Below are 26668 nucleotides of genomic sequence, written 5' to 3'. Positions count from 1 at the left end.
ATGGTGAGTGTTGTCCTTGAAAATGTGAAATGGAAACAGGTAAGTTTTCACAGTCTATTTACTTCAGCAAACTACACTTTCAGCCATACAGTTCACTGTGAAAGGTGGACATAAAAAGACAGTAGGATATTACCATTGATGGTTTACATCTGAGAAAAGCAAGTGATTTCCTTGGGAAAATATGTGACTAAGAAAGCAATTAGACCAATCATTTAGTGAGAATGAGGGATAAAAGGCGGTTAGTGCCACTGGTAGCAATGGCAGGGCAAGGTATTTAGCTGGTTGGGTAGATTTTCAATGGAGAATTGTGGGAGTTCATGGCAAAGAACTGAGTTCCAGGAAAAGGCATGAATCAGTCTCAATCTGCACCATTGTTGGAAGGATGCATATTGAGGTGAGGTCAGATCCACTGAAGTATTGTTTTTCCCATTCCAACTAATTTATTTTATCTGGAAATCTTGAAAGGAAGACCATGCCATACAAAGATTAGTTGACAGAAAGAAATATTTAGTTTGAAGAAGAAAAGATGTAGGGGATGGCTGTCTTCAAGATTTTGAAATGCTGCTACATGAAAGAGGGATTATATTTGTTTTATTCAGCCATAGAGGGCAAAATTAGGAGCACATGGTGGATTTTGCAGATTAAGAACCAGTACCTTTTGCCTAAGGTCACAAACATGTCTGTTACTTCAACCTTACAAGGAGGGTGTGTTCACCCTTTGTTGCCAAAGAAGACCATGCCGTCAGAGAAATAATGACATGACTTGCACTTGACTTTGTTTTGAGTGAGGGAGGGCTGTGCATGTCACCAGCCTCACTTCTCCTCCAGAGCCATCTGAATCCAGTGACCAAATATTCATCAGGATGACTGGAGATGACCCAGGATGAGGCAATTAGAGTTAAGTGACTTGCCTGAGGTCACACATATAGTGAGTGTCAAGTGTCTGCGGTGAGATTTGAACTCAGGTCTTCCTGACTCCTGCACTGGTGCTCTATCCACTGCACCACCTAGCTGCCCAAGAGGATCATATGAAAATATAATTAGAACCAGAGAAGTTAAGAGATCATACAACCCAAACAACCTCATTTTATAAATGAAAAAAGTCAATAAAAACTAAATAAACTGAACAAAAGTCCTCTGTTTCATTGAATGACCATTTTTTTCTCCTGAAGTGTTATACCCAGTTTTGCTGGGTAGGTGATTCTTGATTTTAATCCTAGTTCCTTTGACTTCTGGAATATAATATTCCAAGCCCTTTCATCCCTTAATGTAGGAGATGCTATATCTTGTGTTATCCTGATTGTATTTCCACAATGCCTGAATTGTTTCTTTCTGGTTGCTTGCAATATTTTCTCCTTGAACTGGGAACTCTGAAATCAGGCTCCAATATTCCTAGGAGTTTTTCTTTTCAGATCTCTTTCAGGAGTGATTCGTGGATTCTTTCAATACCCTCTGGTTTGGGGCTACCTGAAAGCCATGATGAAAAAAAGAGCCTAGACATCATCTTTCATGAAATTATCAAGGAAAACTGCCCTGAGATTCTAGAACCAGAGGGTAAAATAAATATTGAAAGAATCCAGAAGGAGGGAGGATAGAGGGAGACGTAGTGAGACCAGTAAAGTTTTTGTAGACTAGAGTCAAATACATATCAGGGATTTTGGTACTGTCAGGAATACGTAATAAGGATAGGAATAAAGACAAATGACCTTCTTAGTTTCACCTAGCTTTTCCTTTCTACCCCTAGGAAGGTTCATTTGCATGTTAATCTCAAATTAGCATGGAGTTGAGAGGAGGATGTATATTAACCTAGACTTTAGACCCCTGCTCTAGATAGCACCTGTGACATTTGTTAGTTGGAATACCTAGATACAGTTGGGGGATTACAGACTGACTATTAGCAATTTAACAGGAGAGGTTAATAGGATGCAACCTCTATACCCCCAGTAGAAGTCAGCAGAGAGCAGGTCAGAAACTATTAGACTATTGGAGATGACAGTGAAGAGGTCGACCCAATAGAAAGTAGCAGAGAATAATGTGATGACATCATCAAAGAACATTAACAGCTCTATAGAGAAGTGTGATGTGTGTGTCATGGCCACATGTTTACCTATGAATGTACCTTAGCCACATATGTACTCTGGATAGGTTCCCTAGTCACATATATTCTCAGCACATATGCCTTCCCCCACTGGCTATAAGGTTACCTAGGGAAAGGTCTACTCCCTATTGGCAAGGAGTTCTTTCCTTATCACTTCATTTGGTGTGTTGTCTTTTTCTGTTTTACTTAATAAAAGTACCTTCCTCCTGTGCATTTTTTCCTATTTATTCTAAATATAGTTTGCTTTGTATTTGTTTGTTTGCAGGTTGTCTTCCCCCATTAGACTGTAAGGTTCTTGAGGTCAGGGACTATCTTTTGCCTCTTTTTTTTGTATCTCCAGCTCTTAGTGCCTGGCACATAGTAGGTGCTTAATAAATGTTTATTGATTGATTGAAGTAAACATATTAGTGGATGGTACTGAGTTTTGGTTCTAAGTGGATGCTGACCTACATTCACAGTTCTCCCTCTTTTTAAGAAAAATTAATGGGAACAAATTAAGTTTATTCACTTATACAGCAAACCTTATAATGCTTTACATTTTGAAGAAACCTTAAACATGCAATATTTATCTTTTGTGGCAATCACTTCTTTTATAACATTCTTTAACACCTTGTCATGAAAATACCCTTTTATCACATGGAATTAAGTGTACCCTTGATGAACAGTCCAGCTTTTGAAGACTAGCCTGTAGGTTTTCAATGGGCCTTAAGTCAGGCCAATGAAGAATGTTTCTCTATGCATCTTGAGTAAATTTCTTAATCTTTTCTGATGTAATGTGCTACAAGGCTGTAGTATAACTTTCCATTTCCATTTGGAAATTTCTATCATCCTGGAACAATTTTGCTTCTCAGCATGTCAATGTATTTATCAGAGTTCATTGTTCCCACAAGGAAAGAAGACTTCCAGGCCTATTGGAAGTGGAAAAAAATCCCAAACATATTTTGGATAGATATTTTTCAGGATGATAAAGTTTTTCAGTTCTTAAATGACTATCTGGACTTCATCTGTCAATGGTATAGCCTGGAAAACAAGTTTCACTGGTAAAATTTATTCTTTTCCCCCATTCAGTACTCCAGCCTTTTTATTGTATTGCATGTGCCAAATGATTTTCTTCTTAACAATGATTAAAATGTTTTAAAAAAACTCATTTTCTTGTTGTTCTTCCAGCCTCAAGAATCCTATGCCCCACTGCTGAGGAATCAATAGCAACGCTAGGCTTTACATCTTTTTGAAGATTAATTAGACTTTATCTGGGAATTGATTAGGCTTTATATTTGCAGTTCTTAGCATTGTTTTTTATTGCCTTTGGTCTTTGGTGTGACTTGTTTTGTTTTGGGTTTTTAAATTATTATTTATTTTTAACATTCATTTAAAAAAGTTTGAGTTACCAATTCTTTCTCTCTCTTTCATGCCTCCCCACCCATTGAAAGGCAAAGAATATATATCAATTATACCTATAAAATCATTGAAAACATTTCCATGTCAATTATGCTGCAAAGAAAAAACATGCAAAAAATGTATTTGCAAAAATAATTGCTGATGATCAGTGACTCACTTTATGGGTTATAGAGAGCCCTGAGATGCTCAAGTTAAATAAGACAAAAATCTCAATACTAGGGAGAATTGCTTTTTGTCCTCTTAAATGTTCTGGGTAGAAGAGTCTTTTTTCTAAAAATTTAACACCTAGCATGTGCAAGATTTGTCAGCTAGATTATTATATATTTGTAGTTGAATTGGTTTTGGTGCTTGGGGATTTGAAGGCATGACAGCCACCATCAGCAATTATCAAAGACCAACATTGCAATTGACCGAACAATTTGGTTGATTATCAGCAAAGCAATGGTCAGGCAAAATATGTATATATATAATGGGAATTATAATATAATTGGTTTTCTGCTTATGGTATTTGGTATTCTCTTATTAAGTAGTAAGTATTACTATACATATAAAACTGAATAATTTGTGAGGTTCAGTTTGAAGAAGTTTATTTCATAATTAAAATTTGAAAACAAGTCAAAAATGAAATTCTTGTAAATAAAAATTTGAACAATAATGAAAAAATTCACTTAATTATACACACAAGAGAATGTAGGAATAATACAGAAAAGACAAAGAAAAAAATATATTCCAGCATGAATTCCACCTAGGTATTACTCTGAGATGGCTCTGGAGGAGAAGTGGGGCTGGTGATCTGCACAGCCCTCCCTCACTCAAAACAAAGTCAAGTACAAGTCATGTCATCATTTCCCTGATGGCATGGTCTTCTTTGGCAATGAAGGATGAACACCAGCTATTACTCTAGCCCCCAGATATTTATGTCCTTACTCCTTACCTTCTACATTAGAAAGGAGCAGAGTCAGGATCCTTATCTTCTGTGTCCTGGATCAACTGGGGCAGAACTTTCTCCTCATCTTCTTCCTTTTGCTTGGGCAGGAGGCTTAGCCAAAGAGGCAAGCTTCTACCATAAAGCTATTTCCGGTGATTACAGCTGATTGAAATGAAGTCAGGTTTTTGGTAGGAGGGGACAAACAGAAAGTCTTCTGATTTTTTTCTGCCTTTGGAAGTTTAACTCTGAAATAAAAATAAAATAGCTCACTAAACTATGACTCCAGGTGGTCCTCTTTGACCACCAAGCCAGGATGTGAGATACTACCTTCAATAATCTGTGAAACAGAAAGCTGAGCCTACCCCCAACCCCTTCCTCCACCCCCACCCCCCACTGTCTAAAGCATACTAGGATGGCATTTTCAGTACTACTCAGGAAGATAATGGAGAACAAACTATCCAAAGCCTAACACTTTTGTCCGGTGAAAGATTCATGTAAAAGAAGTATAAAGGTCTAGGGGGAAAAATTCTAGATGGAGGAGAAAAAAGATACCTCAGCTACCTGCCTTTACAGTAGAGAAGTAAAAATCTACTACTCTTCCCCTGCTCTGGTTGCCAGTATCCATTATGCATATTTGGTTGCCTAGGACTCTTTCCTCTCTGCCCATCTCCTAGTATAGACCTGCACAACATAGACCTGCAGGCTGGCCTGCCCAAGGATTTCAGGTGGCTGCAAAATATGTAGAGGATATAAAAGAACTAAAGATGTAACAAGTGGTTTGTTCATGCCCTGCTTGAACTGCCTTCCACTAGTCACTATTGTGCCTAACATATAACTTGGTGGTGGGCTGCTGCTGCTGCTGCACACTCTCTCCTGTTTGTCACGTGATCCAAGGCAACTAACCATTGCCAATCTGTCTCTAGTCTGAGGGGAGCAAGAGTTGCATCTTTTTTTCTGTGTTTTTGGTCTTTACTGGCATTGAACAGGGAGAGACAAAGTGAGTGCAGTCATGTGCCACTGCAGCTGACACCTGCTATGAGATGAGAGACAACAAAGTGAAGGTTTCTTCCCTGCTCTTGCTGTATGCAGCCATCTTCCAAACTTAGATGAGTGTCTGGCAGTCTCTCCAAGGTCAGACACTCAGTTCAGTATTTCTTTGTATGTGAGCAGTTGCCATGGAGATTTTATGGTTCTAACACTGAATTTTTGGGGGTGACTTTATAAAATAGGTGATAAAAAGAATAGAAGAACGAATCAGAACATAGAGTGTTTAATCCAGAGTGGACAGACAGATACTTGTTTACTTACATAAGGGGACAAAATATTGTGCCTTGTTTGCCCAGAAGTAACAGTCATTCCAAAGGAATACTATCTTCATTGCCATTTCAAACCAAAATACCATGACTTAAACAAGTTGGACACCAGTGAAAAACAAATTAAAGCATCCAAATTATTGAATAATATCAGTGAGGAACAACAGTTTTTCAAGAAAGTAAACTCAGAAAATGAAGTGGCTACTAAGGTTAGTTTTTGGATTTTTAAAGAAATTGATTTGAAATGATTCTAGAGTATAATAAACTGCTGACAAGAAGTGTAATACGTTCTATCAACTAAATAAGTAAGAAAACTTGAAAAAATGTATTAAAACTTATACCACTTAGCAAAGTAATTTTTAAAACATTAATGTGATTTCATGATAAATAAAAATCTTAAGTAATTAGGGTAATTAATTGATATTAATTAAAATGTCCCTTTTAAAAAATATGATTTAATTGCAAAATAGTTTAATTATTAATTACACCTTTACTTGGAAATTGAGCCACTAAAAGCCTATCTGCTGCCTGAAGTTCAGCCTATTTAAATTTTGGCCCCTATCTACTGCCAAGTTGTGCAGATCTGTCCTAGGACCTTCACTGGCAACCCTCCACCATTTCAAATGAAACTCAATCTTTAACCCACTTACAAGGGGGTTAAAAATGATTAGCCTACCAAGCATCTTAACAGATTATCACATGTTCACTGTTCATAATGGCAGCTCTCTTAAGACTAAACATAGAACAGTTGCTGATAGGCCTTGGTAAAGGTAGTTTGCTTATGGAGAGTTCCCTATGTCAATTAAGTTACATATCTAGAACAAATTTAAAACAGCCAATAATTCAGCTTATAGAAAGAATTCAGGAACTTCCAGGGGCCAAGATGATAGAATAAGGCATGAAAATTGCCTGAACTCTCCCAAATTCACCTCCAAACAACATAAAATATTACCTCAAAATGAATTCTGGAATGGTAGAACCAACAAAAAAATGGAGTGAAACAATTTTTGCAGCCTAAGACAACTTGAAAAATTGGCAGTGAAGGTCTGTCTTACTTGGATAAAAGGGGAGTGTAGTTCCAGTGCAGCAACAACAGCCAGCAGCAGCCAGTAGCCAGGTCCCCATCTCCTTGGCCCTCAGCATAGATGCAGTGAGCAGCAGCCAGGCCTCTTGTGGCACCTGAATAACACCAGTCAAGCAGTGAGAGCCTTCTTTGGCCCCTGGCACAAAAAGCTTGAGACAGTGCCCTCTTCACCCCAGGAACAGAGCTCAACTTTAAAAGTAATGAATTAAGCTGGAAAAAAAAAATGAGCAAACAAATAAACAAAAGAACCTGACCATAGAAAGTTATTATGGTGACAGGTAAGATCAAAATACAAACTCAGAAGAGAATAAGAACATCAAAACGCCTACATGCAAAGCCTCAAAGAAAAATTTGAATTGGTCTCAGGCTGTAACAGCAAGGACCTTGGCATACACAGGAGGCTTCTTAGATTGGTCTCAGGCTGTAACAGCAAGGACCTTGGCATACACAGGAGGCTTCTTAGATCTGCTTTTCTAAAAGGAAAGCAACTTTTGAGGGGTCAACAATCACTTTAATCAAGCACATATATCATTCACTTAGTTCAGGGGAAAAAGTCAGCACCCTGAACTTCAGAGAAAATGCAAATAGAGAAATAAAGATTAACAGACAGGGCTTCCAACTGTCTGACCATTACATGTATACATAGTTACCAGAGAGAGAAGCACCAATATCTGGGTTTTCAAGGGAGGGGGGAGCTCCTTAACAGCTACCCAGAATCTCTTCTGGCCAAGCAAACACTTCCAATGAATAAGCCCCAAAACAAAACCTCAACTCAGAAGTTTTCAGAGCCAGAAGGCATCACAACCTTTGAGAACCAGTGCCTCATTAGAAATTATTAAAAGTGTGAGCCTTCCTACAAACCAAATCCCCCCTAATCAAGCTTCCCTCAATGGGCAGGTCCATTAATGGGTGGGAAAGATCTTTAGCTCTCCTTTATTTCTCTCTAAAAAAGAACTCCTGAAGGACTCAAAAAGGACTTTAAAAATCAAATAAGAGAGGTAGAAGAAAACATGGGAAAAGAAATGAGAGTGATTTGAGAAAATCATGAGAAGAGAGTCAACACCTTGATAAAGGAAGCACAAAAAAATGGAAGATGCATAAAAGTTTAGTGAATAAAGAATTCAGATATTAGATGTAAAAGGGACTTTATACATATATAATATCCTCCTTTTGCCTAAGGTCAAAAAGCAGGAACAAGATGGGAACTCAGGTCCCTTGACTCCTTATTTAGTGTTCTTCCTGCTATTGTGCTCTACTCAAATGAAATAATATTTATAAAGTGCTTAGCCCAGTGTCTGGCACAAAACAGGCACTTTATAAACGCTTATTCCCTTATTGCCATACTTCTGAACTATTCTACTATGAAATCAACTAACTTTCTGGAAGAAATCCCTACTGTTCCACAAAGTACCAAAGGTAATTAGTTCCTTAAGTACAAAGTACTTAAGGTACTAAAATATTGCCCTATGGTATTTCACTAACCTAAATTTCCTGAGTGCCATTAGGAAACACCATTGATTCTTCCTCCATTTGAAAAATGGCTTTGTTTCTGTAAGGCAGGCTGACCTGACCTACCGGTTTTCCCCCAAGCTCTCTCTTCACATTAACATCTTGAAGAATGCCTATAATCCTTTTCTGCCTCATATTATCTTCAAATGTAATGAGACTTAAAGCTCAGTCAAAAGAAGTATACATAAAAGAGTTAGGCTCCTTCTGAGGACAGCTCAGAAAAAATACACCAGTAAATCTCACACATTTCATAGGCTACAAAGACAGACAGCTATCCCCATTCTTGAGAGCTAAATAACACTGAAACTACCCCTGTGATCAAAAGCTTATGTTGTCCATTAAAAATTTAGGAACATAGGATTTAGATTTGGGAGGGGTCTTAGTGATTATCTGGTCATACCCCTCATTTTAGAAAGTAGGGAATCAAAGGAAAGAGAGAGAGAGAGAGAGAGAGAGAGAGAGAGAGAGAGAGAGAGAGAGAGAGAGAGAGAGAGAGAGAGAGAGAAAGAGAAGGGGAGAAAGAAAAAGTGAAGGACTTTGCCTGATTCCACGGAAAGTAGCAGGACTGGATTTGAATTCAGATTCACTGACTACAAGCCCAGTATTATTTTCAGTTTTCATGCTGTAAAATCTCTTATTGATCATCTGTCAAAAAAATCTCTTTATAGTATAACTGACTACAAAGGAAGGGTTTACTCACCTCTCATAGGTGATCCAACACTAGTTACATGATACAATCAAGGATCCTATAAAGGTAAAGTCTTGGTGTAAGAAAACAGGACCCTTGATTTCTCAAGAGCTTATCAATACCAGTAAAGTATCAGGTGATTGATTTATTCAACAACTTTCCTGTAGAATAAGTGACAAACAAAGCTAACTAAAAACAAGATTATTGGTTTAAAGAAAGTTTAAAGGGAGGGTTGACCTTCTTGTTTTTCATAGAAAGGAAGGGGGAAGGTCTGTTGTATCTGTATAGGTTTCATAGGGGAGAATTCCAGTGGGTATGTTGTTTTGGTAAAGAAAGTGTAGTCAATAAGAAAGCTAGCATGGGTCAATGAATAGAAGAGACTACAAGATAGATTAGAATTTTAAAAGTTTCCAGCTATAATTTAAAAGAAGAATAAATTAGCTCTGGTCTTCTATAGCTATGACCTTTACATGAAGTGGAGTCAAAGTAAAACACAGACAAAATCTAATATATTCCAAAGGCCCTACATTAATTCCTATGTGGCTGTTCAAATTTTATAGCAGGGCTTTCCGATTTTTATTTTCTCGGTCATAGACAACAACCTGCCCATGCTCACAGGAATATAAAAAAGCCTGTTTTATATGAACAAAATGAAGTGACCTCGTTCCCAAAGGGAAAGCTTCTTCCATCTGCATTGTCTGGATATTCTCCTAGGTAAACTTTCTCTGATTTCAGTTTTGCCATCGACTTAAAGTCTCCCTTGGAGAAGAGTAGGAGGAAAGAGGCTAGAGATGTCTATTCCGCGTCCCGCTGAGCCCCACAACAACACCTCCATGCTACATTCCCAGGGCAGACTTTGCTACATAGACATGAACAAAAGGCAGTGTTTATGACATGCTATGAAATTCTTGTTCCTGCTTCTTGAAACTCTGTCTTGAAACTATACTTACAATGATGAGAACTACTCCCCCCACCCCATTTGTTACTTATAGATGTAGGGATGGAAAGACCCCAGAATCCATCTAATTTAAGCTTCTCATTTTGTAGGTGAGGATATCAAGGTCCAGAAAGATTAAATAGTTTGCCCAAAGTTCCACAGGTAACCATGGCAGTGGTGGGATTTGTAGCCAAGCCTTCTAACTCCAGAGTTGATGCTTGTTCCACTGTTAAATCTATTATTGATTACAGATAGGCTGGCAAAGATGAATGAGGACTTTCTCTCTTTCCCTAGTTGCTTCTGTGTAGGGAGAGAGGGAGATAGGGCAGAGTTAGATGGACTGAAGTTTTATAAGGTCTTAGAAATCTTTTATTGGCTGGAGCCTTTTTCTTGCAGCTTAGTTTATTAAGAGAAGCCAGCAGAGAAATATTGAATTCAGGCTTTTGGGGGGGGGGGAAATCACTGGAACAATAATGAATCTCTGTTTCTCTCTTTTATTATTTATTCAGCAGCGTTAAGGATTTCTTTGCTATTTCAACATTTTGCCTCCTGGGACCTTTACCCTGGACTAAAACTCTTAGCACTAATCTCATTTTCTCTTAAGCAGACTGGCTAATTTGTGCCAAGGTACTTAGGGATTTCCCCCTCCTCTAACTTCTAAAGAGAGGAGAATGTGGAAACTTCAAAAGAAAGTTGATCCTGAGGTAGCCACAGTGACCTCTGCTGGATAAAACTAAGACTGCAGAGAACTGTAGCCTTTGAAACTGTTCACTACCGCCCCCTTCTGTTAGAGATGGTCTCATTTCTGATACTTTCCTGGTATTAACTCTTCTTTCTCCTCTTAACTTTGTGACAAGTCTGGATAATCCACGTGCCATCTTCAAGACTGTCTTTCTTTACACTCTGGTGATCTCATCGGCAACTATAGGTTCACTTTTCATTTCTGTTCAGAAAACTTCCAAATCTTTTTTGTATTCAATTTTAATTTCTCTCCTAAGTTCTAGTTCATCATGCCAATACTCTTGCAACAGTCTGCTGGTTGGTTTCCCTGTCCCAAATTTCTCCCCACTACATTCCATCTTCTACATATCTGCCAAAATGATTTTTCTAAAGTGTAGCACCGATAATGTCATCCTCCTACTCTAATAAAATCTTTTGTTGAGCCTTTAAAGCCCTACACAGCCTGCTCCCTTCTGCCCTTTTAGCCTTCTTAGACTTTATTCCCCTCCACGTACTTTATGGTCCAGCAACAATGACCTGTTCCTTGCATATAACACTTTATCTCTTGATTCTCTGCCTCTTTCCTGGCTGTCTACCATGACTAGAACGCTCCTCCTCCTCACCCATACCTCAGGGCTTGTCTGACCTTCTTCAAGACTCAGTACAAATCCCATCTTCTTTAAAAGTTCTTTCTTGGTCCCTCTCCCTTCCAACACATACCCAGTATGTTACCTCTGAGATTTCCTTCCATTTACAATGTATATATCTTGTGCATAGTTATTTCATAATGCCTCTTCCATTAGAATGCATGCATTTTGAAAGCAGGGACTGTGTTTTGGCTTTTATTTGTAACTGTAGCTCTTAACACAGTGTCTTAAGCATAGTAAACACTTGGTGGCTGTGTTTGTTGTCCTTTGTGCTGGAAGAGGATCAAAATGACCTCACTGTGTCAGGGTCAAGGTACAGTGTGTCTGATGGTTGATCAGAACAATACAAACTAGGAAGTCTCTGGCGTAGGGCTGGTAGGCTATCCAGCTTTCACAGGCATATAACAATGAAGTCAGCACAATAGCTCTGTAGACATTTATTTTAGTAGCAATCTAATTCCTCTTCTCTTCCACAGTTTCCTTTAGAGCCTCCTAAACCCTAAGCTAGCTCTGGCAATATATGCATCAACCTCATCATCTGTGTGTATATCTCTGGGAAGTATACTGCCAAGGTAAATGAACTTATCCATAGTATTCAATATTTCTCCATTTGCTGCAACTGATGGTTCCATGTATGGATGGTGTGGTGCTGACTAGTGGAGAACTTGTGTTATTTTAGTGTTGTCAGGCCAAAATTTAGCACAAGTGACAGAGAAGCAATCTATACTTTGTTGTATCTGAGCCTCAGAGGCTGCATTGAGTGCACAATCATCTTCCAACAAAAAATCATACACTAACTCTCCCTCTACTTTAGTCTTGGCGTGTAACCTTTTCAAGTTAAATAATTTTCCATCATTATGGTAGCTGACCTTGATTCCATTTTTGTCTTCACTGAACGTAATGTAAGACAACTTTGCTGAAAATGTTATGCTAAAAAAAAAGTGGGAGAAAGCACACAGCTTTGCTTCACTCCATTGGTGTATGGGAAAGTCTGAAACCATTGTCCATCATCCAGAACCTATACAAGCATGATGTTGTGGAACTAGCATACAATACTCATTAATTCTCCAGGGAGCCAAATTTTCCACAAACCCTCATGACTGACACTATCAAAGGCCTTGGTCAGATCGACAAATGTTGTCTACAGACCTCTGTTCTGTTCCTAGCATTTCTTCTGGAGTAGTCATGCAACAAACCATATTGACCATTCTTCAGCCCTTTCTGAAGTCACACAGATTCTTAAGACTGTCTTCCTAATGAAGAATCTGCCTATTAAGGAAGAATCTGGCCAACAATGAGTCAGAGAGAGCCCCCTCCCCACAATCTACCTCTTGATTATCACAGGACAATCCTTTCCTTTTCCTTTATAGAGATGGACAATGGAGGTATCCTTAAACTCCTGGGGGATGACCTCCTCTTGCCATGTAACCCAGAAAATTTCATTCACATTTTGTATGAGCAGTGAACCTTCTGTGTAAATCTCAGCTTGAATAGAATCAGCACCAGTGCTTTGCCACCCAAGAGGATCCTAGTGACATTCAAAACCTCTTCTTCAGTTGGAAGTTTAGCTAAGGAGGGATAGACTTCAAATGCTTAATAAAAAAAAACTTAATAAAAGCTTATTGACTGAGTCACAGTCTGACATCACCAAGTTTTGGTTAGACATCTCTAGTTGTGTTCCAGTGCACCTCAGACTCAATATATCCAAAACACAACTTGTTATCTTTAGTAATTAACCCAACTTTCCTCTAAACTTCCTGAAATCCTCTCACTAATAATTATCCCTCTGTGTCTCTCTGCACCTCAATCTTTCTTGACCTATCCCTCTTCTCCCAGGTATCACATTCCTTTGGCCCTAATTATCTCCCTTTACCTATACAATTAATGAAGTCAATACAGCATATCTTCTCTCCTTGAATACTTTCTTATTCCTCTTTTCACATCTTGTCAATCTTCAATCCTGGGGTATTCTCACCACTAAACGCCTGGCTTATTCTGCCACTGCTCAGGAATGACTAGTGGGACAGAGGAGACAATGAAGATAGTCATGAAAATATTACTGATGGAATTTATATTATATAATATTTTGTAATATTTCCCTCAAAAACTAATTAAAGTTTTTTGCTTGATCAAAGACCTAAATGGATGATAATAGCTGGCTATAAACAGGAGGTATTTCCAGTGGGTAGGAGCTACACCAGGAATGGAATTATCTGAGAATAAAAAGGAGAACTGTTACATAGAAAGGGGAAGCTATTCCATCCAGAAGCCTGTGACACATCGGGTGGGGCAAACCTCAGTCCAAAATGAAACATGATGTCATATGCCATATCTAGAGAGAAGTATAGTTGTGTGATCTCATAACTCAATCACTTTTTGCTTGGCACATAGAGTATTTATCTTGTTTTGGTCAGTTCTGTGTATCCTGGTTATCTCCTTGAATTTGGAAAATGCCTAGTTTATGATGTCTCTACTACCGCTAAAGACCGCTTCTGTTGCTTCTTCGTGGTGTTCATATGATCTTGAGTTATTGAAACTCAAGCTCTGTCTAGCAGGTCCCAATGAGTGGAAAGTTTTTGAGCACCTGCCCTAAAATGGACTTTGTGTGTATTCGCTTAAGATCAGAGATTTGAGAGGTTCATTATCAAAAGGCAGGCCCACCAGGTGATAAAAATAATTATTTTTGTCACAGTAACTCAAGAAACCATCAACAAAAGTGTGGTGGTATTGGTGGGGGAGTTTTGTGATCCATATTGGTGGAGAGTTTCCTCACTTATAAACAAAATGAGTCTTTTGGAGTACTGAAGCACCATGGTGTAACAGTTATGCCTTCACACTTCCTGAAAGGAATACACAGTATCCTGAAAACAAAGAGGCAAGATGAGTGTGACTAGGCATGAGAAAATGCACCCAGTAAATAACATCCTTTAGTTTGATGCATTCTGAGTTTTTACTGAAACCTGAGCCTATTTAATGCTGGGAAAGTTCAACTTCCTTGTTCAAAGCTAGGCTTATAGCATGGTTTACAGGACTAATGGATATCAAATATAGTTGTTCTTACCCAACAAGATTTTTTAAAAGAAATACATATAACCGAATCAGTGACATAGTTGTAACCCTTGAGCTCCCAGGCTACTATTGTTCAGTCAGTATTGTCGTAGAGATATCAGACTCCAGAAATGGCTGACACAACCTGTCCCAGAATTTACCAGTTTGTTGACTTTTTTTTTAAACTCAGTATAGGGACTTATGGGGAAGAGAATTGGGAATAGATTCAATCTTGAGAATTATACAAAAGCAAGGACTGAGTTGGCATGTTAGGAGGCATATGTTGGCGTAGCTGTCTTTCTTCTTTCCCTGGGAGCCTCAACAAGGTCAAGGAGAAATGCCCTATAGCATTACCCAGTTAATATTCCTTGGCCCACTAGCTAGAAGGAACCCCTCTTCGGGACCTCTGCTGGGATTCATGTGTAGGGAACAGGAAAGCAGCCAAAATCTTAGGCCCATGAGGGGCCTGTGAGAGACTTTCCTTTTTCTCCTGTGGAGTCTAGGTAGACACTTCTACCTTTGCCTTGTTGCCATAAAGCAAACTCCCTCCCTTCCTCCCAACAATGTTAGTCCTTGATCCTTTTAGCCTTCCCTGGGGAGGAGTTGAACACTGGGGTTGCACTGGCAGCATTGTGGAGGGGGCCAATCACTTTTACACTACAGTAAGCAGTGGGCTTGCCTGTTGCCACTGAACATACAAATGTCCACTCTCCTGCTACTGGAGCTTCACTCTACTGTTCACTGCCATTAGGGCCTGTGTATGTGCCTGCTCCTCCTTAGATACTGCTGATGGGCCCTGTCTCTCCCAGGGCCTTTGTTCTGTTAGGATTGATTGCTATCTTCTTTGCTGAGGTGAAATAACTGCTACTTCTTGGACTTGAGCCCTTCAGCCCTTTGATGGGACAGAGAGTATCCATAGACCTGAGTGCTATCACACTGCCACTTTGTGGACCTGAAGCTGCTGATCTAAGACAGGATTGACTCTGCTCCCATATGCAAAGGGTTACTGGGAGCCAGAAATACCACATCTTACCTGTGCTTAACAGGAGGTCAGTGGATGCTCTTACTGATAGGAATTCTGCCCTCCTATGTGTTGCAAGCCAGAATGTCACTGCCTGTGGCTGGTCCATGACAAGTGATGAGGTCAGGGGCTGCCAGACAGGAAAAATCACACATCTCCTAGGGATCTGGGTAATCATACCAGGGATTAGGTTCCTTTTCTCAGGCATCATCCTCTCCAAACCAGGAAAGTCTTCTTGTTGCCAGTTGACTCTCATTGAATGACATAGAAACTCCTAACATGTCAAACTCACAAAACTTCCACTAAAAGTAGGAATGTCTAGCTTGAGATCCACTTATATGTAGAGAAACAGTCTACTTATAAACTCAGAGAACTTTCCAAAACTGAATATATGAACAGATTGTCTAAAAGCACCAGTTGATTTTTCTGGGGTCAAAAAATATTAAATTGTCTTTTGTTTTTCTCTTTGTAGCCTCAGTACCTGTTAGAGTTTGTAGTCACTCTGTCAATTTATTAAGCTCTATTAAGTACTTACTATGTGCTAGGTGCTACACTAAATGCTGGGATATAAAGTTTGAAAAAACAAGAGAGTCCTTTCCCTGCAGGAGCAGACATTCTACTGGTGGAAAAACATAAAAATAGAGGAAGAAGTGAAATATTATTTGAATGGGAGAGACCAGTGGCAGAAATATAAGAAAATCTTTCTGTAGGATGCGGCACCTAAGCTGAGCCTTGATGAAAGGTAAGCACTTTAGGAGATGAGAAAGGAGTGAATCCAGCCATGGGAGACAACCTGTATAAAAACATGGAGTGGGAAATGTAAAACCGAGTTTGGGGAAATCAAAGAGACTACTTTGGCTGAAACACTGTATGTAAAAAGAGAGGTAATATGAAATGTCTTGACAAAGCAGCTGAAGCTTAATTGCGAAGGCTTTCAATACCAATCTGAGTTCAAATTTTATCTTCGAGCCAAAAGGGAGACTGTTGAAAAGTCACCAACTGCTTTTGAACATTTCCACTTGGATACCCTGTAGTCATCTCAAATATACCCAAATAACTTATTATCTGCCTCCAACAACTCACCCTTCATTGTAATCCCCCCATTTCAGTCACTTAGGTTGACAATCTTGGAGTCATCTTAATTCCTCTCTTTTTTCCTTCCACCTCCCTGTAAAGCCTGCCCCCTTTTCCCCCATGATTAAGCAGTTTGCTAAGTCTTGTTGAGTTTACCTCCCCAATATCTTTCCTATCCTTTTCACTCAAAAGACTACCCCCTTAGCTCAGGCCCTCATCACCTTTCAAGTCACGTAAGCATTGTAAAAGTAAGTATTGTAGTACCTTCCTAATTGATCTTTTGACTTCCATTGTCTTTCCTCTGCATTTCATTCTTCACATTCTGCCAAATAGGTTATTCTTCAAAGCATAGGTCTGACTATATCAACTCTTTGCTCAAAGAGATCCAGTGACTGGCTCTCTATTGCTTCTTAAATCAAACATAAATTCTTCTGTTTTGCATTTAAAGCAATTTACATTTTTGGTTCCAGTCTACCTTTGCAAATTTGTTATACATCACCCCGTTTACCCACTCTATGGCAAAGCCAAAATGGCCTTTCTGCTACTCCTCATATCCAACATTCCCCTTTCCAAATAAGTCTGTCCATAGTGTGTCTGTCCTTGCCTAAAATGTACTTCCTACTCATCTCTCTTATCTCCTGTCACATCTCAGTACATGTTCTTTTACATGAATCATTTCCTGATCTTTTGAGTTGTTGGTGTCTCCCCCTCTCAGAAATCACCATACCAAATTATATCTATCTATCATCTATCTATCTATCTATCTATCTATCTATCTATCTATCTATCTATCTATCTATCTATCTATCTTGATATATACTATTATAGTTACATTATATGTAATGTATTATATAACTACATCTTCTATATTACACACACATACATATATATGTATATAAGTGTGTGTGTGTGTGTGTGTGTGTGTGTGTATTTTGTACCTACTTATTTGTATAGACCAGGTTTTTCTCAGTAGAATATGTGCTTAGCACATAGGAGCTGTTTCATTAATACTGAATGATTGATTGAATAGGAGACTGACAAGGTCAAATCTGTGTTTGAGCAAGATCATCTTGTTGTCTACATCTTAGGAGTGGGTCTACCTCAGGCCAGCACCTTGTGAGTTCATGTTTGAGGGAATAAAATGAGGCACTTGAAGGTCATGCAGCAGTTTTTAAAAGGAGATATACTTTTTTTTAGAAGGGAAATTCAACAAGCATACTCCAGAATTTGGCTTGGGTAGATGTGCCCCTCAACCCAACCTTGTCTTCATATGGAAATGCATCTGATCATCAGGGTGTAGTGATTCTTGAAGTCTTGTGATATCTGCCAAGTCTGATGGACCTTAACTGGACTTGGGAGGGCCTTTTTATGTGCTTAGGAGACTAGGAATCCACTCTAAAATGACCAGAGACTACAAGGAAGCTAGGTCAAGGGATGAGCATCTTGAAGCTTAGGACTCCTCCTCATCCTTGGACTTGACAATCAAGTCCTAAGATTGCTTTGATACCTTTTAGGAAAAAAGTAGCCTAATTATATTGTGGTGGGGGACAGAGAGAAGGAAATCTAGCAAATATTGGTCCAATTACACCATGTAAAGGGTGGATTAGAGAGGGAGAGATCAAAATCCAGGAAGTTATTTCAATAGTCCACGTGAGGAGTAAGGAAGGCCTGAAGTAGGATGATGTAGGGTAGAAAAATGGAAAGAAAAGGATAGATTCAAGAACTGTTGTAAAGACAGAAACAACAAAAAATATTGGCACCTGGTTGGATATGAAGCATGAAAGAGAATAAAGACTGGAAAGATAGTGTTATGCTAAACTGAAATAAGTTAGAACAGTTTGGGGGAGAAATGCATGAGTTCTATTTTGAACGTGTTCAATTTGAGATGCCAGTGGGACATCAGGATGAAGATATTTACCAGAAAATTGGTGATATGGAACCAGAGCTTGGGAGAAAGATTAGAGCTGAATGTACAACCTCAGATATTTGGGAGTCTTCTGAATTGAGATTATAACTAAACTTATGGGAGAGGATGAGATCTCTATGAGAGTGTGGGGAGAAAAGAAGAGGATCCAGGACAGAACACAGGAAAGCTACATTTAGTGGGTTGGAGATGGATAATGATATAGCAAAGGATACTTAGGAGGGGTCAAACAAAGAAGAAAATCATCAGGACAGAGCAGCAGCCAAGGGAGCAGAGAATAACTATGAGTGAGAGGTGGTCAGTAGTACAGAGAGGTCAAGTAGAAAGTAAACTAAGAAAAGTCCATTGGCTTCAGCAATTAAGAAGGTATTTGGTAATAGCAGTTTCAGTGGGTTGATGGAGGCTAAAATCAAATTGCAAGAAATGACCTAGAGATTTCATCACCAGGCTTCTATGACAAGAAAACCGTTGAAAAATTAACAAAATAAAATATATTGGATTATAAATATAATGCACATACATATATGTATGTATGTATATAGATATAGATAGACAGATGGATATCAAGGATCCCAGATTAAGAACCCCTATATTACGGGACAGGGTTATGAGTCAGAAAGTAGGAGAAAAGCCACTTTTTTCAGGGGTCAGATTCCTTCAGGACTGAGCCCTGTCTATTCAAGACCAGAGTCTATATTTGTGTAGTAGGAGAGGTTTATTGAGGAAGCCTAGGTTGGATCATCTTTAGAGAGCTTCAATAAGTCAATAGATACATATTTAAAGACTATTATATGTCCTGCATTTCCAGAAACAATTAATAAAAAGATCACAACCAATTACACAACTATTTGTGTAATTTAGATGTTTACATGCTGAAAGGTAACTGGATCTGATGATATCTTGAGGTATGTTCTAGATTAAGAATCTCTCATTCTAGATGTGGCAGAGTACGTGTCCTTTGGATCAGATCCATTAGACTCAAAGATAAACACAGATTGGTAAGATTTATTTATTTTAAAAGTCTCATCTTGTTATATGCTGCATTCTTGCTTTGGAAATAACTGATTAAAGGCATATTATGCTTCTATTATATCTAGAGTAGGTCTACCAAACTCAAATAGAAACAGAGGTCACTAAACAACACATAAGGAAGTATCCCTGTGGGTCACATATTGACTTAGAAAATCATACATATTTGCTTATATATATGTGTATATATTATAAATGTGTAATATACATATATTTTACAACATGTATATATACACATATATGTATTTGTGTACATATACATGCATACATACATATACATACACACATGCATATACACATATGCCTGTATACATATATCAGAATGGTAAAATCAGATAGGAACTACATTTTAATCTGGTTCAGGCCACCCTCAGGAATCTTGTGGACTGCATATAGCTTGCAGGCCTGATGTTTAACACCTCTACTCTAAGGAACACTCTTCTTTAAATTCCAAACCAGAGACTTTTAATTAGATAACCAAGCAGGGCAAGACAGAAAGGGAAATAGGTGCTTGCCTACTTTTAGGTGAGAATTGTTTGAAGGGAAACAAAGGCAAGAGGACATTTAAAAAACTGTCTAACCTGCATGACTTACATCATGGTCACATAGGCTCTCTTGCATGGAACAGAAACCTCCCAGGAAGAGAGGTTCGGTCCTTTTTTGTTGGCTGACTGGCTGATCCAGTGGGGGAATCTCCACAAGAACTTTGTTCAAAGTTGTTATTGACTATTAAGGCTTCGGTAGCTACATAAGCAGAAATATTTATATTTACATGATTAAATATTATGATTGTATTTACAAACATATTTATAATTTATGTGTTATATTTATATGGTTGTAAATATATATATTTGCCATCATGTCATACCTCCATATAAAAGTCATATAAAATTAACATAATAGTAAAAGTACGTGCATATTTCTCATTACATCATACCATCATATAAACATATTATTGCTTGTTTTAGAAGAACATCAATGAATTCAAGGGGTTATATCTTGACCCATGTATGAGCTGGAGTAAAGTGAGGCAGAATTGCACAAAGCTGTCAGCCTCGTTCTTTCTTCCAGAGTCATCAAAATCCAGTTTCAAGACAGAAGTCAAGATGGTTGGTGGTAGCCCAGGATGCGGTGGATAATGCTAGCTTCTTTGATGTATGACCAGGCTCTAAGCCCTCCACAGCACCTGCTTCAGCTGTCTTTGGAAGAAATTATTCTCATCCACCCATTCTGCTGGGGGAAGTCTTTACATACTTGGGATAGAAATCTCCTTAACTCACCCATGGATTTGAGGCCTGTCAGTTACCCTTAATCTGGATTAGCCTGTCTGCCAAGATGATTTTACTGGAGTGTGGCTGCTGCTTATGCTACAGCTTCTTGGAGCCCCAGGTGAGAGCTGAGTCCCTGGTAGACACCAAAGGTGCATGAGCAACCCCGAAACGGTCATACCAAGTCTTTATGCCAGAGGTGTTATTCATTCTGGAACAACCCATTACATATATATATACATACATGTACATATGTGTATATATTACATGTATATAAGTTACAAATACACACATGTATGTTTATATGCACATATTTGAAATTTAGCAACATTAAAAATGCCTGTAATTTGACAATGTAATTTATCATTGTCGTACCCCATTGACCCAAAGTAGGATAGTCCTACACAAATGAATAACATTTAATTGTCCAGTGCTGTTCCTGCCTTCTTCCTTCCCACTCCCACTGTGACCTCTGTTTAATCATCGTTAATATTTAGATAGTTAATCTCGTGCTAGAAGGAAAGTTACCAAACAATGTAATAATCTCTAAGTGACTTTGCAATGAGTGACCTTGACATGGCTATTTGGTGTTTCCTTTTGTGATTCTTATGTAAACTAAATTGGCCTTGGTCTGCTAGAAAAATTTGAAGCATTCACCAAGGCAGCCAATACCCATTTCTATCTTAAAATTGTGCTTCATTATATTTGGGATCCAAAAATTCATTTGAGAAAATGAAATCAAGCGTGAAAGTTTTTCAAGGAGTTTACTTGAAAAGTATTTGCCAACAGGTTCAGAAGAAAAGGAAAATTCTAACGAAAGTCATAATGTTGCTGTGAGGGCTAAAATCAGTGTTGTTAAATTGATTTAAACTATGGGCCTCCGTCATGGTAAGGAAACAGTCAAGGATTGATGTTACCAAATACTTATTAACTATCTCTGGGTAAGGTAATGATCATTTCTGTCATTATGGTGAATCCACATAAAGTTGTTGAATATTTCAAGGAACCTGGACTTGTCTTTTTTCCCCCATCTCATTCAAAAGGAATGAGTGCTTTATCTATCATACAACCAAAAGATTATTGTCAGAGAAGCTTTTTGTGGAACACTATCTGGACAAAAGTATTCTTGAGGAGTGGCAAGTTTGATTCTTCAGGAAAACAAACTATGAAAGCAATGTGGTTTGGAATTAGGAGGATTTACTGGTAAGAGCACTCTACTTGGGATCAGGAGAATTTTGGTAAAAGTGGTACTACAATAAAAGACTATTATTGTTAGTCCTTCATTAAGGTCCTACTTCAGTTCCTCATTATGATATGGTGACCCTGGAATCTCAAAGGCTACTACACTAGACTTCATGACCTGCTACATCTCATAAAGTTGAAAAACCTTCAAGTACAGGCCTGGCCAAGGACTTTGTATCTTTAAACTAAAGTCCTGTCTCAACGAGTTCAGAGGGGCTCATCACCACAGGATTTTGTGATTTATTTTGACTTACAGGCCCATAGATTTAAAACTGAAAGGAATCTTAGAGATCATGTAGTCCAACTCCCTCATTTTACAAATGAGGAAACTAAAGCCCAATAAGGTTGAATTATTTCCTTAAATTCATACAGGTAGTTTTTTAAAAAGCCAGGATTCAAACCTAGGTCCTCTGATTACAGACTGTACATGATGCCTCAGCTGACTTGGTCATGAAATTGACTTATTAAAGAGTGAAGAATTTGTGACCTTCTTTGGTGGGAGGATGACCAATATCAGTGATAATGATTATACTAATTATTATGATTATCCTAATTATTAGTAATATTTTAACTATTTTAACTAATAAAATTACAGAGGTAGCAAAGCAAACATTCTCCAAAGAATTAAAGAGAAAGCCCTGAATGCACTGCCTTAAAAGTTTAGGAGACAGTCAGCCAGTTAATTAGAATTTATTATGTGCCTACTATGTTCCAAGAGCACATAGAAAAGCAAAAACCAAACCAAACTAAACCAAACAATAACAAAAACCAGTCCCTGCTCTCAAGGATACCGTAGTTGAATGGGGAAACGTGGAGAATAAGAATTATGGAAAAGATGATGTATTTATTTATTTTTTAATTAATTAATTAATTTAACTTTTAACATTCATTTTAACAAAATTTTGGGTTCCAAATTTTCTCCCCTTTTGTCCCCTCCCCCCACCCCAAAACACCAAGAATTCTAATTGCCCCTATCACCAATCTGCCCTCTCTTCTATCATCCCTCTCTGCCCTTGTCTCCATCTTCTCTTTTGTCCTGTAGGGCCAAATAACTTTCTATACCCCTTTACCTGTATTTCTTATTTCCTAGTGGCAAGAACAATACTCGACAGTTGTTCCTAAAACTTTGAGTTCCAACTTCGGAAAAGATGATTTATAACAAGATATCTATCTACGAATATACGATATTCTGGGAATAATCTCAGTTTGTTGTTTTGTCCAGTCATGTCTGATTCTTCATGATCCCATTTGGGGTTTTCTTGGCAAAGACACTGGAATGGTTTGCCATTTCCTTCCCTGGTTCATTTTATACATGAGGAAGCTGAGGCAAACAGGGTTAAGTGATTTGCCAGGGTCACATATGAACTCAGGTCTTCCTGACTCCAGGCCAGTTGCTCTATCCACTGTGCCACCTAGCTAATCTCAGGGGGAAGATTAAAGAGGTCTGGGAAAGGCTTTTTATAGAAGTTTGACTTCAGCTGATACTTGGAAGTAATGCTTGGGTTCCCTAAACCATACACTTTAAACCTTTAAGTAAACCATACATAAGTCCCTTAAACATACACCCTAGAATCTGGCACAGGCTAGCATTATTTTGGATTAGTAGCTTTTGGGGTAGCTGTGCTCTCCCCTTGAGAGGAAACTTGCTATAAACAGCATTGGATGCAGACACAGAAAATGCTCTTTCTACACCTAGCTCTGACACTAACTAGGTGTATGACCTTGGATAAATCACTTTATTTTTGTGGATTCCATTTCCTCCTCTAGGCTAGATTTGACTTGCTTCTTGTGAGATAATAGTTGTAAAGCAGTGTGCCTGGCACATAGTAGGTACTTAATAAATGAGCATTCCTTTCTCTTCTGATGTCCCTTAAGTTCAGATACTCTGACTGCAGTGATGTTTCTTTCTATCAGACATGCAACTGGAATTTCATTCTTGGGGGGTTGACTCTGAAGCTCTAAAAGGGCTTTGTAACCAGAGAAGTGCAAGGTGGAAGATGGAGGAGGTGTGTGGGGGGGATGGTATCTGAAGTATCATCCAGAAGATGCAAAACAGAAGAGAGGAGGTAGACATTTAGATTGGATTAGGTTGAAGTTTTGCTGGTTATTGGATTTTTCTTGAGTCCCTTATACAAAGGACATTTGGGGAAATTTTCTAGCAATTTCAGGAAATGTGGCAGAAATCTACATGTTACAAAATAAAAGCAACTGAATAAGATAGACTCATATCTCAAGAAAAGGTGGGAATTCTGTCATCATAAATGTATTAAGATCCTCAAGTGCTCAAGAGATTGAATCATCAGCCAATGATCAAGTAAGCCTAATAGAAAACTTATTACGAATTAGTCATCAGGGCTAACAATACAAGTGACAAAGACCTGAGGATCTTGCTTCTAGAAAGGATAAAAGTCAGTAAGTTTGCAGTAACATGCAGAGAGAGTACTAGGTTTACCTTTCATATTCACAAGGTAAAGTTTGGTTTTCCTCTTACAGAATAAGGTGAAAGGGCTAGACTAATCCCTGTTTGCTTTTCAGGTTATCCAGGAGAAGAATGGAAGAATTAGCTAAGGAGAAAATAAAAGAACAAAGGCATCTGATAGGGCAGAGGGTAATCCTAACCTGTGTAAGGAGTTTGGAGGAACAAGGAATGGGACAAAGGAGAAAGGGAAGAAGTAACACTGAAAATTCTCAGCTAAGAACTATTAACTTATTTTGAAGCTTTCCCCTTAGAGCAGAGGTGGGGAACCTGTGGCCTCCAGTGCTCAAGTCCTCAAGTGTGGCCTTTTGACTGAGTCCAAGGTTTACCGAACAAATCCTTTTATTAAGGGGATTTATTCTGTGAAGTTTGGATTCAGTCAAAGTGCCTCACTTGAGGACCTAGAGGGCCACATGTGTCCTGGAGGCTACAGATTCCCCATCCCTGCTTTAGAAAATGGAATTATCCCATAATAGAAAAAGAGATAAAGTTGTTAATTCCCTTCTGAGGAGTACTGAAACAAATATTTTGTTGCTTTGGCATAAATCATAAAAAGTTTTGTTCTTTCTGGGGCAAGTATCTAGGATAAGATGAAACATCTTCTGAGATCTGCCAAATGTGACAATCGCTATTAACTCCTGATGCTTCATGGAGAGATAAAGGATAATACCCAAAGGACCCTAGAAAGCATTATTAAAGTTTAAGAAATTCTATAAAGACCTTATAGGCACAGGAAGTATTTTCCTCCTTGTGATTGAAGAGAGAGATTTCGGGGGAGAAAGGCAGATTTTGAAAGTGGACACAAGGTTAAGAAATTGTCCAAGAATTGTATTTGCATTTCTGGTGCCATTTTCTTCTCTAGCTAATTTTACAGATGAAGAAACTGAGGCAAACAGGGATAAGTGGCACAGCTAGTATGTGTGGGGGGGGTCAGATTTGAACTCATGAAGATGAATCTTCCTGACTTCAGGCTTGGAACTCTATCCATTGTGCTACCTAGCTTGCTTTTGGCAAAATCTTGGATGAAGGACAGTTTGCCACCATGGAACTAGCAACTTCCAGGGATTATATGATTAAAAATCTCAGAGAAAAAGCCTATTATTAAAGAGAAGGAAGATAAAAATACTCTTTGTCAAGCTTTACTTCACTTTTCAGGAAGAGGAGAAGATGTATTTTGGCCTTAGCTATGCCTAAAATGGAAACCTACTGAGATATATTCAGAAACTGGGTCCTTTGGGTAAGTGCCTGGTTTTAATTCTGCAGAGATGGTGTATGCCCTGGAGTACTTACTTGCATGAGAAGGAAATTATTCACAGGAACCTAAAACTCAAGAACATTCTATTAAATGCTGAGATACACATTCAAATTACAGTCTTTATAGTAAGCAAGCCAGGACAGACTCCTTCAAAGGCACAGAACAATACGTCTTGCAAGAACTCTTCATGGAGAAAAGTGTATGTAAGAGTTTGAACCTGTGGCTCTGGGGTGTGGGATATGCCACCTTATAGCAGGGTTGTCTCTGTTCCATGCTTAAAATGAGAATTTTATATGTCAGAGAATCACTAAGCTGGCATATGACTTTCCAGAATAATTCTTCCCAAAGGCAAAAAATCTCTTGCAAAAGCTTCTAGTTTTAGCATCTACAAATGGATGAGGTTGTGAAGAAATGGGGAGCTAGGAAGCCTTGAAAGCCCACCCATTCTTTGAATATATCACCCAGGATAACTTGCATTTTCATGTATCTCCACACGTCACACATCCTTAGTCTTTACATCTGAAGATGAAAATTAATTTGGATATTATGACATTCTCCAGAGCCTAGGGCCACCTTCATCTTCTTCCCATTTGTTGGCTGCCACAGAGCCAACCTTACCCTAGAGGTCCACTGATTATGTAGAGGACTATATTCATGATCTGGATGAGAATATTTTGGAACTAGACCCAGAGTTTTTCTGAAGAAGAGAAGAGATTCTTAACGTAAAGACAGGCTACTGGGAAGCCATGGCATCAGTTTGTAGACAATCATTTAATACTAAAAATGGGCCCAGTAGACAAGCAGAAGAGCTTGTTTGTCTATCCTCACCAGTTTCTCACAGGAGGACTTCACCTGTAATTATGTGGATCCTATAAGCAAAGTCCTGAAAGGAGAAATCCCTTGGTTCCCATAACTGTGACTTGAAGCAAAGAATTTTAAGACCTTTTTTGTTCACACACGTAACAGGACCTATCATCTACTGTACCTAAGTGGGAATGCTTATAAGTGA

At 38.5% G+C, this 26668-nt stretch overlaps 1 pseudogene; it reads left to right on the top strand.

Moving 5' to 3' along the window:
• Positions 1-26668, top strand: LOC140508014 (3-phosphoinositide-dependent protein kinase 1 pseudogene; annotated as a pseudogene).

This window comes from Notamacropus eugenii, chromosome 5 (genome assembly GCF_028372415.1).
Source record: "Notamacropus eugenii isolate mMacEug1 chromosome 5, mMacEug1.pri_v2, whole genome shotgun sequence".
Classification (NCBI taxonomy): domain Eukaryota; kingdom Metazoa; phylum Chordata; class Mammalia; order Diprotodontia; family Macropodidae; genus Notamacropus; species Notamacropus eugenii.
This window is presented reverse-complemented; position numbering and strand designations above follow the sequence as displayed.